The sequence below is a fragment of the Cupressus sempervirens genome, chromosome 3, assembly GCF_028749045.1.
Source record: "Cupressus sempervirens isolate cs-2001-9-10 chromosome 3, ASM2874904v1, whole genome shotgun sequence".
NCBI lineage: Eukaryota > Viridiplantae > Streptophyta > Pinopsida > Cupressales > Cupressaceae > Cupressus > Cupressus sempervirens.
Window position 1 is genome coordinate 285,269,938 of NC_143120.1, and position 19,652 is coordinate 285,289,589.

The following is a 19,652-nucleotide window of genomic DNA, read 5'->3' on the forward strand; positions in this document are numbered from 1 at the left end:
AGAATTTAAAATGTTAGAAGACATGCAAGCCAAACCTAACGATATTCCCTATGAAAAGGAAATAGATATTTTAAAGTAATTAAATTATAATTATAACCATGGGTTAAGACAGTTTCTTAAAATATCAAAATTGGGGAAGACTCAAGATATGGTCTATGAGAATGTCACTATTTACTGAAAAGAAAAAAAAAAAAAAATTCTAAATCTACACATGTTATAATAAACTATAAGTCCTTCCTAATGAAGGAGTTTAAGATGAAGGAAAAATGTTCACTACTCTATGTATAGAGTGGGAGACAAGTTAGAAGTTGGATTTGCCTCTAGGGACGAGGATTGTCCTTCCATAGATGGATTGTTTAAATTAATGAACTCTCACTGAAATTGCAACATGAATAAAAATCAAAAAAAAAAAATTGAGATTGGTTATTTATAGAGAGAAGTGAGTCCTCAAATCCAAATCAAGAAATCCCTAAGACCAAAAGTTATACATTTCCGTGGGTTCTACAACTAGTGGCATATTTCTCAAAGAGGAAGAAGAATGGAAAAACCAAAATAAGAAACCAAAACTAATTAATCTAAGAAAGATGTGGGCTCACAAAGTGAGGGTCACCCTTCACGAAGGGTTTCAAGGCATAAGAACATGCCTAAGGAAATTGTTAATAGAAGTCAAATAAACCTTGATGCAAATAACAAATGTAAAAAAAATGGAGTTTATTTTATGAAACATGAGAGGGATAAATAGATCCTCAAAATCAATGTGTTGAGAAACTATATTTTGGAATAAAAAAGTAGACACTACAAGAAGTGAAAATGGCTACATGACACATTTACTATTATTGCAGATAGAATTTGGAAATGTTCCTCTTTCTTCATAAGTAAATTCAAGGGACCCTCAAGGGGAGCTATTATTATGTGGAATCCTAAAAATTTCAAAGTAGATGTAAATTCCTCTTCTTCTAGCTTTCTATTTGTTGTTATTCACCCTGGGTAACTATTTGTGGTGTTTTCTTAATGTGTATGCTCCTAATGCTTGATTAGGATGTAAAATATTTAGGATGAGAACTCTTCTCTTATCATTCAGGATTTAGAATCTATGTGGACTATGGCTAGATATTTTAATTATCTCCTATTCCATTCTAAAAGAGTGGCAGGATCAATGGATTAGAAATTGACAACATTCGTAGGACTGGTCTTTTTGATATCAAACTCGTAGCTTCACCCTTCACCCAATTTAACAATAAAAAGGGGAATAACCTCATTTAAGTTAAGATAGACATATTCCCTTTTCATGTAGATGGGATGTTGAATTTTTAATGTCAATCTTAAAGCTGTCCTGAGAATTTTTTTTTATCATATCCCTATTAAATACTAAATTATATTGATAGACCATCAAGTGGACCTCTCTCCTTGCATTATGAAATCATGTGAGCTTCTCACTCAGACTTCAAAGATTATGTTTAAGAGAATGATGGTTCAACTTGTTGGAAGTTTGTAATTGATGAAGTAAAATATTGTAGTCACTCTGTATTGGTTGTGATTGATGTTATCGTACTTTTGTTGCCCTTGGTAGTATATGAATTTCAAAATTTAAGTGATAATGTCTTGTGAACTATGTTTATCTATAGTTATAGATATGAATTCTCTAGTGGATGATTACATATCTCCTTTGATGCTCAATGGAAAAACCTTGCCCATAGCTACTAAAGCTAGCCTAACCTAGTTCTAAAAGCCATTGGGGTAAGAAGAACAATAAACAAGGTTATACATACCTTATTTCCAATGGTGGATAAGTTTATGTGGAAGAAAGACTAGAAAGGATATTTTCAATCTATTAAATTATTTTAGAATTTCATGAGATAGGATGAAACTTCATATGAATCTTGGAGAAAGGATTGGATCTCCAATACTAATTCTTAGAATCATTTATTTTGTAGATGGTCATGAATAACATAATTCTAACTCAAGATAGCATTATAAAGAGGGAATTCCAACTCCTAGATAGGTGTTTTCTTTGCAATAAAGAGGAAAAGTCTATTCCTCACATTATGACACATTGTGAATTTCCTAAAGTGTTATGGCAAAGGGTGATGAAAAAATATGAAAAACCATGGGTCAGAAGTAGTGTTATACAATAATTTGTCTTTGAATAGAGATGACCTACTTGCAAGCCTATTGTTAAAACTCTCTCAAGATAAATACTCCTCTCCCCTCTCCTCCCCTCCCCTTCCCCCACCCCCCTCAATGTTTGCTAGAGCTTATGAAAACAAAGGAATAGTGGAAATTTGAGGGATGTTGAAAAACATGTGAAGATTGATTTTAGAACCCTACATAAGATGTCCTCTAATCTATTAGTCGCCACCTAGAAATTCCCTAACCAACCATGATCCCCTTTCATGAAAACAAATGGTAAAAGATAAATATTTTCCCTTAGCTTACACTAAATTTGATAGTTCCAAAATAATAGAAAGAAGGAATACTTGGTGGAAACTTCCTAACCCTAGTTGTTATAAAGTCAATTTTGATGGATCTACTAGATAAGACAAGGGTTTTATAAGAGATTCTATTAGATTTTCCAAGGGAGATATAACTACAATGTTTACTAGTAACCTTAATGACTCCACAAATAACTAGGTAGAATGTATGGCTCTATATTAAGGAATTTGTTGTGATGTGGAGCCTAATCAAACTCAGAGGTTTATTTGGCATGGTCTTTTCCCCATATTATTTTTACAAGGGTTTGGCCCCCAAGGTAGGGTCAAGAGGAAGCACCCTTGTGAGGTCATGGTGCAACGCCCTAGGTGCCCTATATTGTAAAAGGCATTGGCTTCTATTTTTCCTATTGGATGACTTATTGTAGCGCTAATTTTGTAAGTGACAAAAGCTTGTATAAAAAGGCTTAGGGTTAGGGATTTCATGATGTAATGGTGATATTGTAGCTTCTTGTAGTGGTATTGAGTTGTAAGGGATTATTGATTGTATTTAGGTTGTAATCACTAGATAAGAATAATATTGGACTTGTTGTTGGTGGACGTAGTCCAGGGATTGGGTGAACCACATTAAATCTTGGTGTCTTGTGTTCTCTTTTATGCAATTTACTATTTTCTAGTATTAGTTATATTTACATGTAACTATTATTTATGTTTTAGGTTAATCCTAACAAGTGGTATTAGAGCCAAATGACCGTCATTATTTTATTTTATTTTATAGCCAGATTGTCATCATTTTTTTTAGCAATCCTCTACACAAAGGTCTCACAATTGGGTGGGAGTCTCACAATTGAGTGGGAGAAATGGTAGATGAGGGTAAGGTGAGGGTTGACAAGTTTAATGGGAAAAACTTTTAGTTATGGAAGATGCAAATGGAGGACTATCTTTATCAAAAGGATTTATGGAATTCGTTGGAAGGAAAAACCAAGAATCAAGGAACTATGACAAATGACCATTGGGATCTTTTAGATAGAAAAGTACTTGGAAGCATTTGATTATTCTTAGCACCATTAGTAGCATTTAATATTACAAAAGTGAAGACAACAGAAGAGTTGATGCAAACCCTAGTGAAACTGCATGAAAAGCCCTTTGCTTGAAACAAGGTATTTCTCATGAAGCATTTATTTAATATGAAAATGATAGAAGGTGGATTTTTTGTGGATCATTTAAACGAGTTTAATACTATTACTAGTCATTTTTCTTCTATGGGTATCAATTTTGATGAAGAAATTAGGGCTTTCTTGATTTTGCGTTCTTTGCCTGAAAGTTGCAATGGCTTAGTAATGATTGTGAATAATTCTATTTCTGGATCAAATACCCTAAAATATGATGATGTGATTAGTGTTATTTTGAGTGAGGAAACTCGTAGTAAAACCTTAGGTGGCTCTACATCAAAAAGTGCTTTGAGCATACAAAGCAAAGGTAGAATGAATAAGAGAAAAAATAATTTCAAAAATTGTGAGAAATCAAGAGGAAAGTCAAAGGGGAAGACGTCTCAATCTAGAGAACAAAGAGATTATGGTACTATGGGAAATCAAGGCATAAGAAGAAAGATTGTTGGACTCGAAAGAATAATGAAGAAGATAAACCAAAAGGAACAAGGAGGCAAATGTGGTAAATAACAAATTTGAAGAGGATGCTTTGCTTCTATCTTTAGAAAGTATTGATGATTCATGGGTTTTAGATTCTGGTGCTTCATTTCATGCTACACTTCATAGAGGTTATTTCATTAAATATGTCCAAGGGGATTGTGGGCTTGTTTATTTGGGGGATAATGAACCTTGTTAGATTGTTGGAAAGGGAAAAGTTAAGATTAAGTTGCAGAATGGGAATCATTAGCTACTACATGAGGTAAGACATGTTCTAAGGCTGAGTAGGAATTTAATTTCAGTAGAGAAACTTAGTGATGAGGCTTTTGTACTTTCTTTTAATGATAAAAATTGGAAGGTTTCAAAAGGTTCCATTGTAGTAGAAAAAGCTATGAAAGTAGGCACCTTATATCTTTGTACAGGTCATATTGTTCCTTCTACTTTGATTGTTTCAGAGAAAAATGAATGTTTGGGAACAATTGTTGTAGTTGAGCAGGGAGAACAAATAGCTACTATAGATTCTGATACAACACTATGGCACAAAAAATGTGGGCACATGAATGAGAATGCTATGAAAGTACTTCATTCAAAGCAAGTTTTACCAGGTCTGAAATGTGTCAATATGGGTTTCTGTGAAAGTTGTGTGTATGAAAAACAAAAGAGAGTGAGTTTTGTGAAGACTGGGAAGAAAAATAAAAGTGAGAAATTAGAGCTTGTGCATACATATGTATGGGGACTAGCTTAGGTATCCTCCCTTGGTGGCTCTCATTATTATGGTACATTTATTGATGATGCAACTAGAAAAGTATGGGTTTATTTTCTTAGACAAAAATATGATGTATTTTAAACTTTTAAGAAATGGAAATGCTTGGTTGAAAATGAGTCTGGAAAGAAATTAAAATGTCTTAGATCTGATAATGGTGGTGAGTATTGCAGTCATGAATTTGAAGATTATTGCTCCACTAATGGTATTCGTTGGCATTCGTAGACATAAAACTATTCCAAGGACTCCACAAGAAAATGGAGTGGCTGAACGCATGAACATGACTATAATGGAGCATGCACAAAGCATGAGGTTGCATGCAGGGTTGCCCTTAAATTTGTTGGTGGAGGCTATCAATACTATTGTATATTTGATTAATAGAGGTCCCTCTACTCTTTTGGGCTATGGTATTCAAGAGGAAGCATGGAATGGTAAGAAGGCGAGCTATTCTTTTCTCATAACCTTTGGTTGTGAAGCATTTTCTCATATATATTCTAAAAATACAACCAAGCTGGAAGCTAAGTCAAAGAAATGTGTATTTGTTGAATATGACATTAATGAATTTGGTTACAGGCTTTGGGATTTTGAAAATTGTAAAATTGTAAGAAGCAAGGATGTCATATTCAATGAGAAAGTGTTGTACAAAAATCTATTGCAGCAACATAAGAAGAAAGAAAATGATTATGTAGTTTTGAATGATACTCCAAAAGCTGATGTTCCAGCCATTCCTCATGATCTACAACAACCATAACAACAAATACCACCCACCCTAATGAATGTTAGATAGTCAACAAGGATAAGTAAACCTCCAAAAATATTTTCTCCTTCTTTGTAGTCTATTTTACTTAGTGATGTTGGTGAACCTAAATGTTATGATGAAACTATGCAGGTGGATACAAAGACTTAGCGGGAGTTTGCAATGAAAGACCAGACTCTTTGCTGAAAAATAAGACATGGGATTTATGCAAGTTGCCTACAGATAAAAAGGCTTTATAGAATAAATGGGTTTATAGGTTAAAAGAAGAGGATGGAGGTAAGAAAATATTTAAAGGCAGGTTAGTTGTGTAAGGATTTTCACAGAAAAAGGGCATTGATTTTGATGATATATTTTCTCCTATTGTTAAAATGACTTCTCTTCACATTGTTTTAAGTATTATGGCTACTAAATATTTGCATTTGAAATAGCTTGGTCTTAAAATGATCTTCCTTCAAGGCAATTTGGATGAAGAGATATATATGGCTCAACCACAGGGATTTGAGGTGAAAGGTAAAGAGAACTTAGTGTGCAAATTGAAGAAAAGTTTATATGGCTTGAAGTAAGCACCTCAGTAATGGTATATGAAATTTGATAGTTTTATGCATGAGCATGGGTATAGTAGGTGTCATTTAAATCATTATGTTTATTTTAAGAGGTTGGATGATGACAAGTACATTATTTTATGTTTATATGTTGATGATATGCTTGTAGTTGGGTCTAACATGGATCACATTAAGGGGTTAAATGAACAGTTAGCACATTCATTTGCTATGAAGGATTTGAGGGTAGCAAAAAAAATCCTTCGTAAGAAGATTTGCAGAGATAGGAAGAATAGGAAGTTGACATTATCTCAGGTTGATTATATTTCAAAGGTGTTGCAACGTTTCTCTATGGAGAATGCTAAAGCTATCAGCTCACCTTACCTAGTCATTTGAAGTTGACTAAGGAGATACAATCCCAAGATAAATGAAGAGGAGGATAAGATGTCCAAGGTACCTTATGCCTTAACTATAGGAAGCTTGATGTATGCTATAGTATGTATTAGGTCAGATATTGCACATGTAATGGGAGTTGTTAGCAGGTATATGAGTCATCCAAGAATTGAGCATTGGAATGTAGTTAAATGGATTCTCGTATATTTGAGAGGAACATCCAATGAGTGTTTACACTTTGGGGGCTCTACTATTGATCTACATGGCTATGTTGACTTAGATTTGGCAAGGGATATTGATACTAGGCAGAGTACTACATGTTTTGTCTTTACTATTGATGGGGCAACCGTGAGCTGGGTTTTTAAGTTACATAAGGTTAATGCTTTATCCACTATAGAGGCAGAGTATGTTGTTGCTATAGAGGCAGCTAAGAAGATGATATGGCTTTAGTTCTTCTTGGAAGAATTGGGACACTCTCATAAGGATAATTATTTGTTTATAAATAGTTAGAGTGTCATTCATCTTGCAAAGAATTCATTTCTACATTCAAAGACAAAGCACATACAATAGGGGTACCATTTCATTTGGTCAGTTTTGGATGATGGATAGTTAAAGATGGACAAGATGCATATTGATGGCAATCCAGTGGATATGCTTACAAAGGTAGTAACAAGGGAGAAGTTGAATTCCTCATCAGCTTCGGTTGGTCTTCTCGACTAAACAAAATAAAAGAACAATAAATTCCAGGGTGGTTTGATATTCTAGTGGAAGCTACAGGTTTAGTAGTGCTATGATCAGTCTCTAAGTGGGAGGTTATTGTTGTGGAACCTGATTAGTCTCCAAGTGGGAGATTGTTATAATGTGGAGCCTAATCAGACTCAAAGGTTTATTGATGTAGTCTTTTCCCCATTTTATTTCTATTAGGGTTTGGGGGCACTGCCCCCAAGACGAGGTCAAGGGGCAACGCCCCAGGTGCACTTCCTATTGTAGTACAAGGTGGGGTCAAGGAGCAATGCCCCCGCAAGGGTTTTCAAGGGCAGTGCCCTTGAAACCAAAAATGCCCTTATATTATAAAAGGCATCAGTTGCTACTTTTCCTATTGGATGACTTATTCTAGCCCTAAATTTTTAAATAAAAAAAAGGTTGTACAAAAAGGCTTAGGGTTAGGGATTTCATGATGTAATGGTGATATTGTAACTTCTTGCAGTGGTATTGAGCTGTAAGGGATTACGAATTGTAATCAAGTTGTAATCACTAGATAATAATAATATTGGACTTGTTGTTGGTGGACATAGCCTAGGGATTGGGTGAACCATGTTAAATCTTGGTGTCTTGTGTTCTCCTTTATGCAATCTACTATTTTCTAGTATTGGTTATATTTGCATGTAACTGTTATTTTTGTCTGAGGTTAATCCTAACAAAATTAACTTTTCACTCTCTATGGGTATGAAACTCTTGTTATAGAAGGGTTTTCAAAACTCATAGTTGATGTTAAGGGGTTGACTAAAACCAACTTGTCCATTAAGGGTATCATGGGAGATATTAGAAAAAAAAATCTTGGCTTGGATTTTTTTGTGATTGATTATACCTTTAGGAGAGAAAATGGAGTCACAAATACTATGGCAGCTATTGATAATATTTGGAAGGTATTGGATGTTGAAGGAACAATTAATTTCTTCCTTGCCCAATCGAAAATATCATAATTGGAGAGAGAGATTTGGAAATTAATGGATATGTGAACTACAATTAGGTAATTGGTGCATCCTATTGAAGTATGCCTTTGTTAGGTTAACAAGGAAAGGTTGAACATTTTATGGTCTACCAAGGGCCAAGATTTGAATTTGGACAAAAAAGTGAAACATGTGACTAAGCAAAAATATCATGGAAATTAATGAGATAGATGGTAGTTGGATAGTTCCATGTGATCACTTCACTATACATGTGTATGATGAGATGATGCCATTTTTGTAGGATTACAAAAAGTGTTTCAATATTTTTAAGAGAAGCAAGTTTTTGAAGGATTTTGTAATCTTGTACCTCATTTATTATTTTTATGGGTATGCGTTGTTCACATCATGAGATGGAAAGGGAAAATTAAGGGAATGTGGATTAATAATTGAACCTATTTCACTAACTTATTTATGATGATTTTATTTCATTCTAGGTCAATAATTTTAAAATTTATGCAAGCTTTCTAGAATCCTAATGTTGATAAGAGTGATATCATGGGTGGGGATGAGGTTAGAATCAAACACACAAACTATGATTAAAAAAAATTAAAAAAATTACGACACGTATGCTAGGAGGGAGGGTTTTCACATTTATTTAAAACCTGAATGAATATGTTGAGAATATGTACATTTAATTTTATTCTTCATGGGTGGATTGAAGGGTTATTATGGAAGGAATTTTGATTGAAGTTAATGAATAATGGATAGCTAAAGTAACAAGCTTCCCTAGTATAAACAAAAAGTTGAAGAAATAAGCCAAATGCCAAATATAAATAGCCTCAAAAAAAAATTCAAGGAAGATGAAAGCCTTGGCATGCTTCATGTAGGTTATGAAAGAGAGCAACATTCAAAATCCTAGGACAAGGTATGCCTCATAGAAATGGAATACTACCTTAGAAGGTGGCTTTTGCATTAATTAATCCTATCATTCTCTCTTTCTTAACCAGTTATGTAATCATAACCTTATTTATTTTCCTTTTTTCTCTTGAACTCTTTGGATAATTATGTGAAAGAGGTTATGGATAGTGTTAAGAGCCACTATACCCCTGCACTAAGGGATGTATTTTTATCTCTTCACTTCCACCTAGTCTTGTGCCTATCCAAATAGATTGTACCCCATGAAACCACCAACTCGATCACCCCTCCCTCTACCAATATTGTGGACACCCCTAGCCTATATAAGAAGAAATATATTAAGAGTTTAGGGATAAAACCTACTTCCCACAAGTACACCTGAATGCCACAGAGATGGATTTAGTGGATCATAAATGGAAAGCCAAACCCCTTGTATTTAAAAAGTGAAAGCCTCCATTAAAAAGACAAGTTCAAAATACAAGAGATCATTTTTGAAGGTGAGATTGTGAAATAAACTAGCAGAACTACAAGGTCCAATAGGTTGGTTGCTTGCTCTATTCGTAAGGGGGAAAACAAGAAAATGGTGGAGATTGACATAGAAGAAGACAAGGATTGTAGGAGTGAGGAGAATGAATAAAAATTAGAAATGAGGAAATATAAAACAAAGGGGGACATGGAATTAAAATTAGGAAGCTTTGAGGTTGTTAATAGTTCTTCTCATGTTGCCAAAAGTCTAAAAATTGGGCCCATTTATCTCACCAATGACATGATGTTAGACAAAGAGGACATGAGCAAATTGAGAATTGTTGGAGTTGGTAACAAAAAAAAATAAGGGACTTGTGTCAGGAGAAACATAATGGGGAACTTGATGGAAAATACCAAAGATAGGGTGGTCAAGCTTGAAAGGAGAACTACAAGCATCTCTAGGTTCAACTTGTGAGTTATGCATAGCTCTTATGTTTTATGTGTCTCTTACAAAAGAATATTGTAGGTGCGAATGAGAGTGACAATGACAACTACATGAAACTTTTCAAGTTCTTTACAAAGGACTAGTCTAATGTGCTACAACAATTGGGGTGTGAATTTAGATGAATTTGATAGGGATGAGATCCCTTCTATTTTTATCTTTTTGTTGTTAATGACCACACTTGGCATTATATTAAGACTTTTAAAGTTGGCATTATATTAAGACTTTTAAAGTTGTTTCTATTTTCATTTTTAAAAGTTTAAGTAAATCAACTATAACTTTTGCTAAGAATTTTCCTAAATGACCTTTTCATAAGACTTGCAGTAGCATAGATGACTTATTGATTGGGTATTATAGAGACTATAGTTCCTTTTTGAAGATATTTTTGATAACTATGTTTTAACTTTTTTACATTCATAATTTTTAATTAATCTATTGTTAACTTGTTGCTATTGTCTTTCATACTAATGATAAACCTTTTAATTTATTTTTTATGAAACAATACATTTATTATATAACTTTTAATATAAAAAACATAAACTATATGAAAATCTTGATATAATAATTTATAATAAATTATATTATATTATATACAAATATCCTTATTTATTTATTTTATTAAATTATAATAAAATACTTACAAAGAATTTTTAAAAACACTAACTAAAACAAAACAAATCTGCTTAAAGAAAATACTTTTTAAATCTTAAGGGATCCATAAAGCCCCTCACAATATCTTCTCTCAATAAAAATAACGGTTTCATTGCTTTCATGGGAAAACATGGAAAAGGTACGAAAAATATTGTATTCCTTACAAATAGTAAATACAAAGTTGTCGTTATATAATGTCAGAAATTAGGTGCGAATGTGGGAATGTTAGATTTTCAGTGGAAAGAGAGAGAGCATTTGTCCTTTCATACGAAGCCAACAAGAATGATTACAAACGCTCAGCTAAAAGCAAATGACCTTTATTGGCATGGGAATTTTATTTGTCAAATCACGTAAAAAGCAAATCGAATACATCCAAACTACAAGGGACCCTTTACTCAATTCTAGATCAAGATAAGAGGAAATCTAGATCAAAATTCATTTTATAGATTTATATAATAAAATAAAAGAAAAAATTATTATTATTATTTCTTCTTTAATTTTATATTAATATATAAAGTTGTTACATTGACTTGTACTTACTAAGAGGTATGGGTTCATAATTTCTTTTTTTATACTTAATATTTAGAAAAAACTAAGATGGTCAATATATATATATAGTCTTAAGATATAAATTTAAAATTATTTTTAATGTTCATTGTTTAATCAATCTAAAATTGAATTTAACCTTTTTTCTAAATATATTAATAAATTCACAATAATATTAACATTTATATTAATAAGAAATAACTTAGTAAATTAATAAGATTCAATTTTATTGTTGTATATAATGAATCTTTCTAAAAAAATAAATCTAAAAATAATTTATATCATTCTATGTTCTCTTGCACCATTTCAATTGAAATACTTTTTTATTGAAATGGTTAAATTATATATCTATGAAATTTAGTGAAATAAATTCTAATGTTTGTCAATAGCTATTTATTTAGGTCATATTATTAGTGTTCAAAAATTGCATAAGATTTTATATGTAGATTGCAAATTAAGAACAAAAGATATTTTCAAGCTCTTTTTAAAAAAAAAAAAAAAAAAAAAAAGAGAGAAGGTTTGATAAGATATAGCAATCTAATGCAATGGAAGTAAAAATGTATAGTCAATAATTCAGGTTAATAAAACTAACTATCATTATAAAAGTATGTTTTTTTCAATCTCCAAAAAATATTCAACCAATAATTGTACATTAAATATTATTAGTTATGAATCAAGTCATATGTTGTTGGTGAGTCAACATGATTTCTTTACTTTTTATCTATTATGTATGTTCTACTCAATTACTAATATTAGGTGTTGAATTATTAGACCCTCTTTACAACAAATAGTGTTATATTGTTCAAAATATTGAACTTTAAATGTAATATTATCATAATTATTTAGCTCTCATCCATAACAATGGAGATACTATAGATATGAAAATAGATAAGAAAGTACATGAGGTTGTATTTATTTAGCCATTATATGATAGGGAAATATGTCTTGTGGTCACATACATCTTCTTCTATCTTTTTTTTAACATTTCCCTTAAAAAATTAATGATTTTTATTAACATGGATAAATACACATGAACTATTTTTTCTAAAGGTTGATTGTTCAAATTAAATTAAATCCAACCTCAATCTCAAATCTCAAATTCTTCTAATCAATATTAGATAATTAATGCCATAATATTTTACTAATCCTCTTCATTAAACTTCATAAAAAAATTCTCCAATTTTTAGTTCTTTGGAGTCTATAAACTTAAAGTCATGTGACATGCGTCCTTTGGGCCTTCATAAATGCATGCATGCATGCACATGCCACTTTTCAATTTCCAAGTCATCATTTGATCAAATATTTAAATTGGTAATCTCACATATGTAAGAACACTCTTTCACATACACTTCCTCTTTTCTTTGCTTGCTAATCTTACAACTCTTTCACTTTGATTTTTGTGTCTTCGCTATCATTCATTGTTCTTCCCAAGACACACTCACATGTGTAATCATACCTTTCTCTCTTCTCTATGAGAAGTTGCATTCTCACATGCTCCTACCTTGTGACACTTGTCACAAGGCTGAGCTTTCATTCTATGTCAGCTCAATTCATGGAATATTAGCCCTTAATACCACTTTACATCTTGACCCTCCATTCTTCTATTGTAGATATATAAATTGGAGTCTTCTCCTTTCATAAATACATCACTTGAATTTATGTCATGATTATGTTATATTATTATGATAGAATCAAATATTAATGTTATAAAGAGAGAAATCAACAATGAATCCACACTAAGAGAAAATCAAGTGAACAGGTTGTCTCACTTTGCCTCAACCAAGATGAGAAATCTATAATGATTAATTTATTCTAATTATTTTTATTTTTATCACATTTTCTCATCTTCAAATAAACCTCATGTTTGAGGAGTGAGTATTCTTTAGGAATATGTTTCATTTTGCACATGTTGGTTGTGGGACAATGTTAATCATGGTAGCTAATACAACTACCTTCATGCTAGATAGCTTACATCATTAATTTTATTTATATTTGTGGAAAGAATGCTAGGTGTTCTTTCCTGAACTACTTTTCTATCTTGAGTAGGTAACTTAATAACCTTACCCACAATGATATCTAATTTTATGTCATGTGGTAGTGACTTCCTTTTGGATTGGAACCTAATGATTCTCTGGGAGATTGACCCTAAGCCTATAACATGTGGTTCCTTCTTTCCAAATATGATAGAAATATAGTAAAAACAAACATAAAACAATTAGAGATCATTAGGAGAGAACCTAATAGTCTTTCATTTAAACCCCATTGAATCAGCACATGGCTAACTAGTGGGTCCACTTAGAAACGACGACATTGCATCCTTTAGTAAGAGAACCAAGATAAAAATATTCACTCTAATATATGAGCTGAGCACAAAGAGAAGAAGAGAATGTTATCACTTTGAAATTTAATTCAAGAAATTGATTGATGCATAAAACATCTACAATCTTGGTGACGCACAAGGGGTCTTTAGTTGTAAAGGGTGAACTTTTGAGTCTCTAGTTTTCTAGACTAGCACCTAAGAGTGCTTCCAATGCATCAGCTCAAGATTAAAATCTAAGGTCAAGTCTCAATGGTGAATATGATGTCTTATAAATTGTTGAAGCTACTCTTTACGAGATGTATCATCTTTCTTCAATTTTTTTATAAAAGAGAATTGTCAAAAGTTTAAAAAAATCACTTGATTAATTTGGATAAAGGAAAACCAAATCTTTATCTTTATGATTTTAAAAGTTGGTCATTGATTTTCAAAAAAAAAAAACCTCAAAAGGGATAGAAAAATTCAAAATGTTTGATAAAGGAAAACCTAAAGCACAAAGACCCCAAAAAACTAGTGATGAAAAAATCTAACCCAACACAAAATGACCAAACAAGAACAACTTTAAAACACAATACTCCTTGATTAGAAAATGAAAAATACACAAAATTTTAAGGATTTCCACAAAATATTAGAAATTATTTACTAGATCAACAACACTAGAACCAAATATGATGCACATGCAATAAGAATGATTTCAATGAGGATTATTTTTTACTAATTGAATCAAAATGGAGTGGAGAAGGGGTTTTTGTTAAATTCATAGGTGACTCTACCACACCCCTAGGATCAAATGAAAGACCAAGATAACTTCCACAAGAGATTGGAAATATAATTGTGTTAAGATGAAAGAATCATATTATTGATAATGAATATCAATGGATTGATTATTTCATTGATTCTAATAGATTGATTGAAAAGCACATAATAGGCATCCTTATAAAGGAAAGATGATAAGACACAATGATAAGGAGAAGATAACCTATCACCTACACAAGGTGGAACTATATGTCCAACAAAGGTGAATCATCCTCTATTATGAAATTAAGTATATGCAATGACGAGGATGATAATGTGATATGTGCACTAAAGGTGGATTAAGATAACAACTATCACCACCTAGAGTGGAATTCTCCAACACAATGTGCATAATTGAGTTGCAAACTCCTAGGTGTCTCAATGATAAATTGTACTATGAAATGCATTACCCTAAGTAAGATTAAGTAAAGTGTAATTAGTGAATATTTAATTACACCAACACCACCCCCTTGAGTCCAACTTAGGGGATGCACTTAAAATCACAATGCAAAATAGGTCCTGACTACTAGGCCATGTAAGGTAACCATGTACAATATGCAATACAATACATGAAATAAAATCACTCATAAAGTGGAGAAAGAGGGAAATCCTCTTGGGAGAAACCCTCCCCCAAAAAGAGAAATTTAAAAAAAATGCATGGATGGATGGAGTACTCAAGGACCCCCAAAAACTACATAAATCATGTATATCCAAAGAATAATCTTAGTATAAGAAGAATGAAATGAGACAAGAGGCTCTAATGTTGATGAAGTGTACCTAGAAATAAAAGAGAATCAAATTCCTAAAAACAAAATTTTTCCCCTTAGGAAGAAATAAATATATTAAACAATGAAGAATCCAATCCATCTGAAAATGAAATGATGAGTACGGAGGTCTCCATGTATGCATCTCTAAAGACTAAATAAGTCTCTCATCATGCCACCAAGATGACCAATGAGATGTGAAAAACAAAGTAAAGTTGAAGAGTTGGGAATTTAATCTAAAAATAAGGAGAAGTATCTCCAACTATGATGATATTATTAAAGAGAAGAGAAATCCCCTCAAGCGTGACTTCCAAATTTATAATATGAAACTTAAAAACTTAGTGCAAAACACTTAGTCATTTATTAGGCATGATTGGTTAGTCATCACTACGATCGAGTCATCCTATTTAGTCCAAGAAATATAATAAAGGGCTTGTATGTATTCTAGTTTATGTCAAGGTAGTAGTTATTGCCAAGCAAGTCTATGGTTTTCAAGTAGTCTAGTATTAGCTGAGTTTTCAAAGAACAATATATAAGCCAAGTTCATTCATTTGTCAAGTTTGATAGAGACTAAGTAAAATAGACTATGCCATGCATAGTAGAGACTGAGTAACATAATGTGTGTTGAGTAGAGTTAAAGTTGAGTGACAATGTGCATATTGGACATGAGTTAAAGTTGAGTGACAACATGCATATTGGACGTGGCCAAGCGTCATCAAGTTCAATTGTCGAGTAAGCCAATTTTGACATAATTGTTTGTAATGGCTCAAACATTGAGGTAAACCATTCTTTCCATGTTGGAGATGTTTTTTAATGATCGAGGAGTTAGTAATGGAGGTGATTAATCATTCCAATAAGGATCATCCCTATGCAAGCAATTGAGCCAATAAGAAAATTAGAAGGATTAAGGAACAAAGAGAATGAATCTAGATTGTTGATCATGATCTATGTATGGGTTTCATAATAGATGAAGATAACCACATCATTTTATTTCTTAAGGGTTCTATATCTATTCTGAAGACTACCTATTCCATCATGAAATATACTTGAATTATAAACCTAAGGACGTAAGACTTGAAATGGGTCGGTACAGTATGTGCACTAAGTTCCTTTAAGAATCTTAACACCTATGCTATAGGAAAGTAAAATGCATGAAAGGAATCTATACTACTATGAAAAAATAGTAAACACACCTAGACTAACCACAAATATCTATAGAAAGCTTTGGAAGATGAATTTTAAACTAGTTAACAATTCAAAACATCCACCATGATCATTTTCCACAAGTGTTGTAGGAACTTTCATAGTAACAATGTTGCAGGACTAATATAGTAAATCTATCTTCAAATCAAGAAATTGCAGGGAATGAATCTATTCTACCTAAATCCATTCCACCTCCCAAGTGGGCCCCCTTGGTTGGCTTCAACTAACTAAGAACACAACAAGTATCCAAAATCACTCTCTCATTAAAATCCTTCTTTGATTACATCAACTGAATAATTCATGAAGAACAGAAATAGAGTAAATTTTGAATCTTAAACTAGCATTGTTTTCTTTCTCATTACCATCACTCTACAACAATCCAAAAATCCCTTATATAGAGGATTGGATGCTTATTAAAAACATGGCATAAAATTCTTGAACAAACATCACTAGAAAAGAAGGCGGAAGATCAACCATAACATAGTTATTAAGCAACAGAACAACAGCTTGCAAGAAATATAGCAAGTTGGGTCTTCCTAGATTTTCTAGAACAATAACTCCTCTGTAGGTGTGGCTTATCCATAGGAACTAAACTACACTTCCCTTGCCATGATTGGTCTCCATCTTCTTCTTCCTTTAATGCAATAATCACTACCCTTTTGTGTTGCTCTTCACTTCATAAAAGTTAGAAACATCCAAGACATATATGTAAGATAACATTCCTAATCTTATTTAGATATTAGAACATAGCTTAAAATATTTATATGAAATACTCCATTCTATGCATAATATTAAGCAAAGTATGTCATACACACTACCCATAGGTCTAATAAGTTCTAGTTGTCTCTGCCATAAGTTTACAAGATATTTAAACAAATGTTTTGGAAATGTTTTTAGAAAAAGAAAACAAAGAGTTAGCCCAAGTTATAAAAACTATATCAAAATTGAGACATTAAATTGCCTCATCATTTGCCCCCCACCATTCAAATGCTTGTCCTCAAGCATTATACTTCTTTGCCATAACTCTGAAATCTCCCACTATAGTTTTCCCTTGCTTTCCACTTTTGAAAGTATAGAAGAATCCTCTAGTACACTTCCAATGTTCACCTTGATGTTCCTCAACCAATGGATCTAGTTTGGTAGAATTATTATCATAAAGAGGCCAAAGAAGGGTAGGAGGCTGAAAAGTTAATGACATCCATAATTCCTATATGATTTGTCTTCCCAATTGTAGATAATTAGCCACCTTACTAACAATTGCCTCATAATTGACAGGGCTATGTGGCTCTGCCTTTGTGAAGGCTTCTGGCAATCAATTCCATCGGTTCCTAAGCCCTGCAATAGCTCTTTGTTGTGTAAAGTTTGGAAGTGTTTGGTACTCTCTATACACCTTTTCTCTTTTTTGCAAACACTTTCTCTCTAATCTCTAGTTTCAGTCTTCCACAGGTTAATCTGAACTAGTCTCTTACAAGATCATCAGGCTTGCATGATTCAACCCATAGTAGTAATGGTTCATATTTCTCAAGATCTCTATAGGTATCCAACTGCCTATCATAATTTGTCTCATTGTACATCCAAGACATTAAAGCTTTGAGGTGAACATCTCCTATGTAAAGTAGAGGATTCCACTCTGTCTCATGTGAAATTATGAAAGTATGTAAATAGAGTTCACACAAAAAATTCTTCTGCCATGAAGGCAAAGTTTGATACACATTGTAGAAATCTTTAACATTTTTAAATTCACAATCAACATCCATTATTATCATCATCAGTTGAAATAGAAAAAAATGTTCCTTCAGACAAAGGGAATACACCCTGGGTGGTTACCTGCAAGCCATCACCTGGTTAGATAACTTTAAAGCTTTATTCATTTGTTGTTTCTGTTTCTCAAGTTGTTCTTATAGTGACTCAATTTCCTCATCTTTGTCAAATATTACTTTCTGCATTTGGTTCCTTCCTTGCTTCCACAAGGCCTTTTGAAAAATAAAATGATTGTATAGACCAAATAATATAGATTGAATTGTTGATGAAGGGAATTCTTGAGCTACAGATTTCTTCTTTTTATCCTTACCAACTTGCTGAAAGTAATGGGTATACTAGGAGGATCTATAAGGTATAAGAGAAACATTAGAATATTTAGGGACTAGTGTCATGGTAGGTTGATCACTGTTAGGGGATTTTTCTAGGATAGCAATGGGGTTTGATTCACACATTTCCTTACTCCCTTGTGGTATTTTAGTAAACAGGCTCATTTTCATTTGTTTCCATATTTTGGGGCTCCATTTGCATAGGAGAGTCATCTGGAATACTCTCAACTACTGATTCTATATGAGGCTTTCAAATTGTGGTAGTGGAAATTGGGGATACTTAACCTCGCATATGAGGGCTTCTACGCATAGGAACCTCTTTAGCTTCGACCATTTTGCGGGTCCACTTTGGCTTAGGTGTGACTGGGGTAGGCCCTGTAGGAGTGGTTACTGTAGGAACATACCTTTTTCTCTTTGTTACTTTAATAGAAGGATTTTGGGCTTCCTTTTCAAGATTAGGGCTTTCTTTACCAACCTTACACTTGCCTTTGTCTCTTGAAGAGCTAGGTATATCACCTTCTTAAATAGGCTCAACGGGTTTATCAAAAGAGTGTAATGCTAGCTCTTTTTCTATTTCAGTTGAATCTCGACTAGGCTTTGCAATTTCTTGCTCATTCCCTAAATTTTGTGAAACAGGGTTGGCTTGAAGCTGCAAGGTTTTAAATTCAACAAAGTCCACCCATGACACAAGGGAGGAATCTCTAAGAGACCTTTCAACTAAATGTTTAATGAGGGCATGAGGAGAAATAGAATTTGCATTTTCTTTCTGAGTTTCTTCAGCACTAATACACAACATATTACAAAGGAAATTGGGGACACTAACTTGAATGTTATGTCTTATACAACTAAGCAACTTAAAATGGTGAGCATGTAAGTTCAAAAACCTACCTTCATAGGTCAAATACTTGATGATATGGGTTGCCAATTCTGGATATGGAGTTAGAAGAGAAATTCTTTTACACCCTTGCTTTGAAATATATAGTTGAGGGTCACCTGGTAGAAAGAATTGCGCCCGTGATGACCTGGCATCATGTTTATTTGGATAATGCTCCCCATTTTTTGGTAGTCCCATGACTTTTTCTATTCACTTCTCAATAGAAATCACTCTTAATCACCATACTATAGCTTCCCCTTGATCAAATATTCTCATAAACTCTGTTGCTACTTCTTCATTGAGCTCAGTCAACTGTAGAAAGTAGCCAAGCTATCC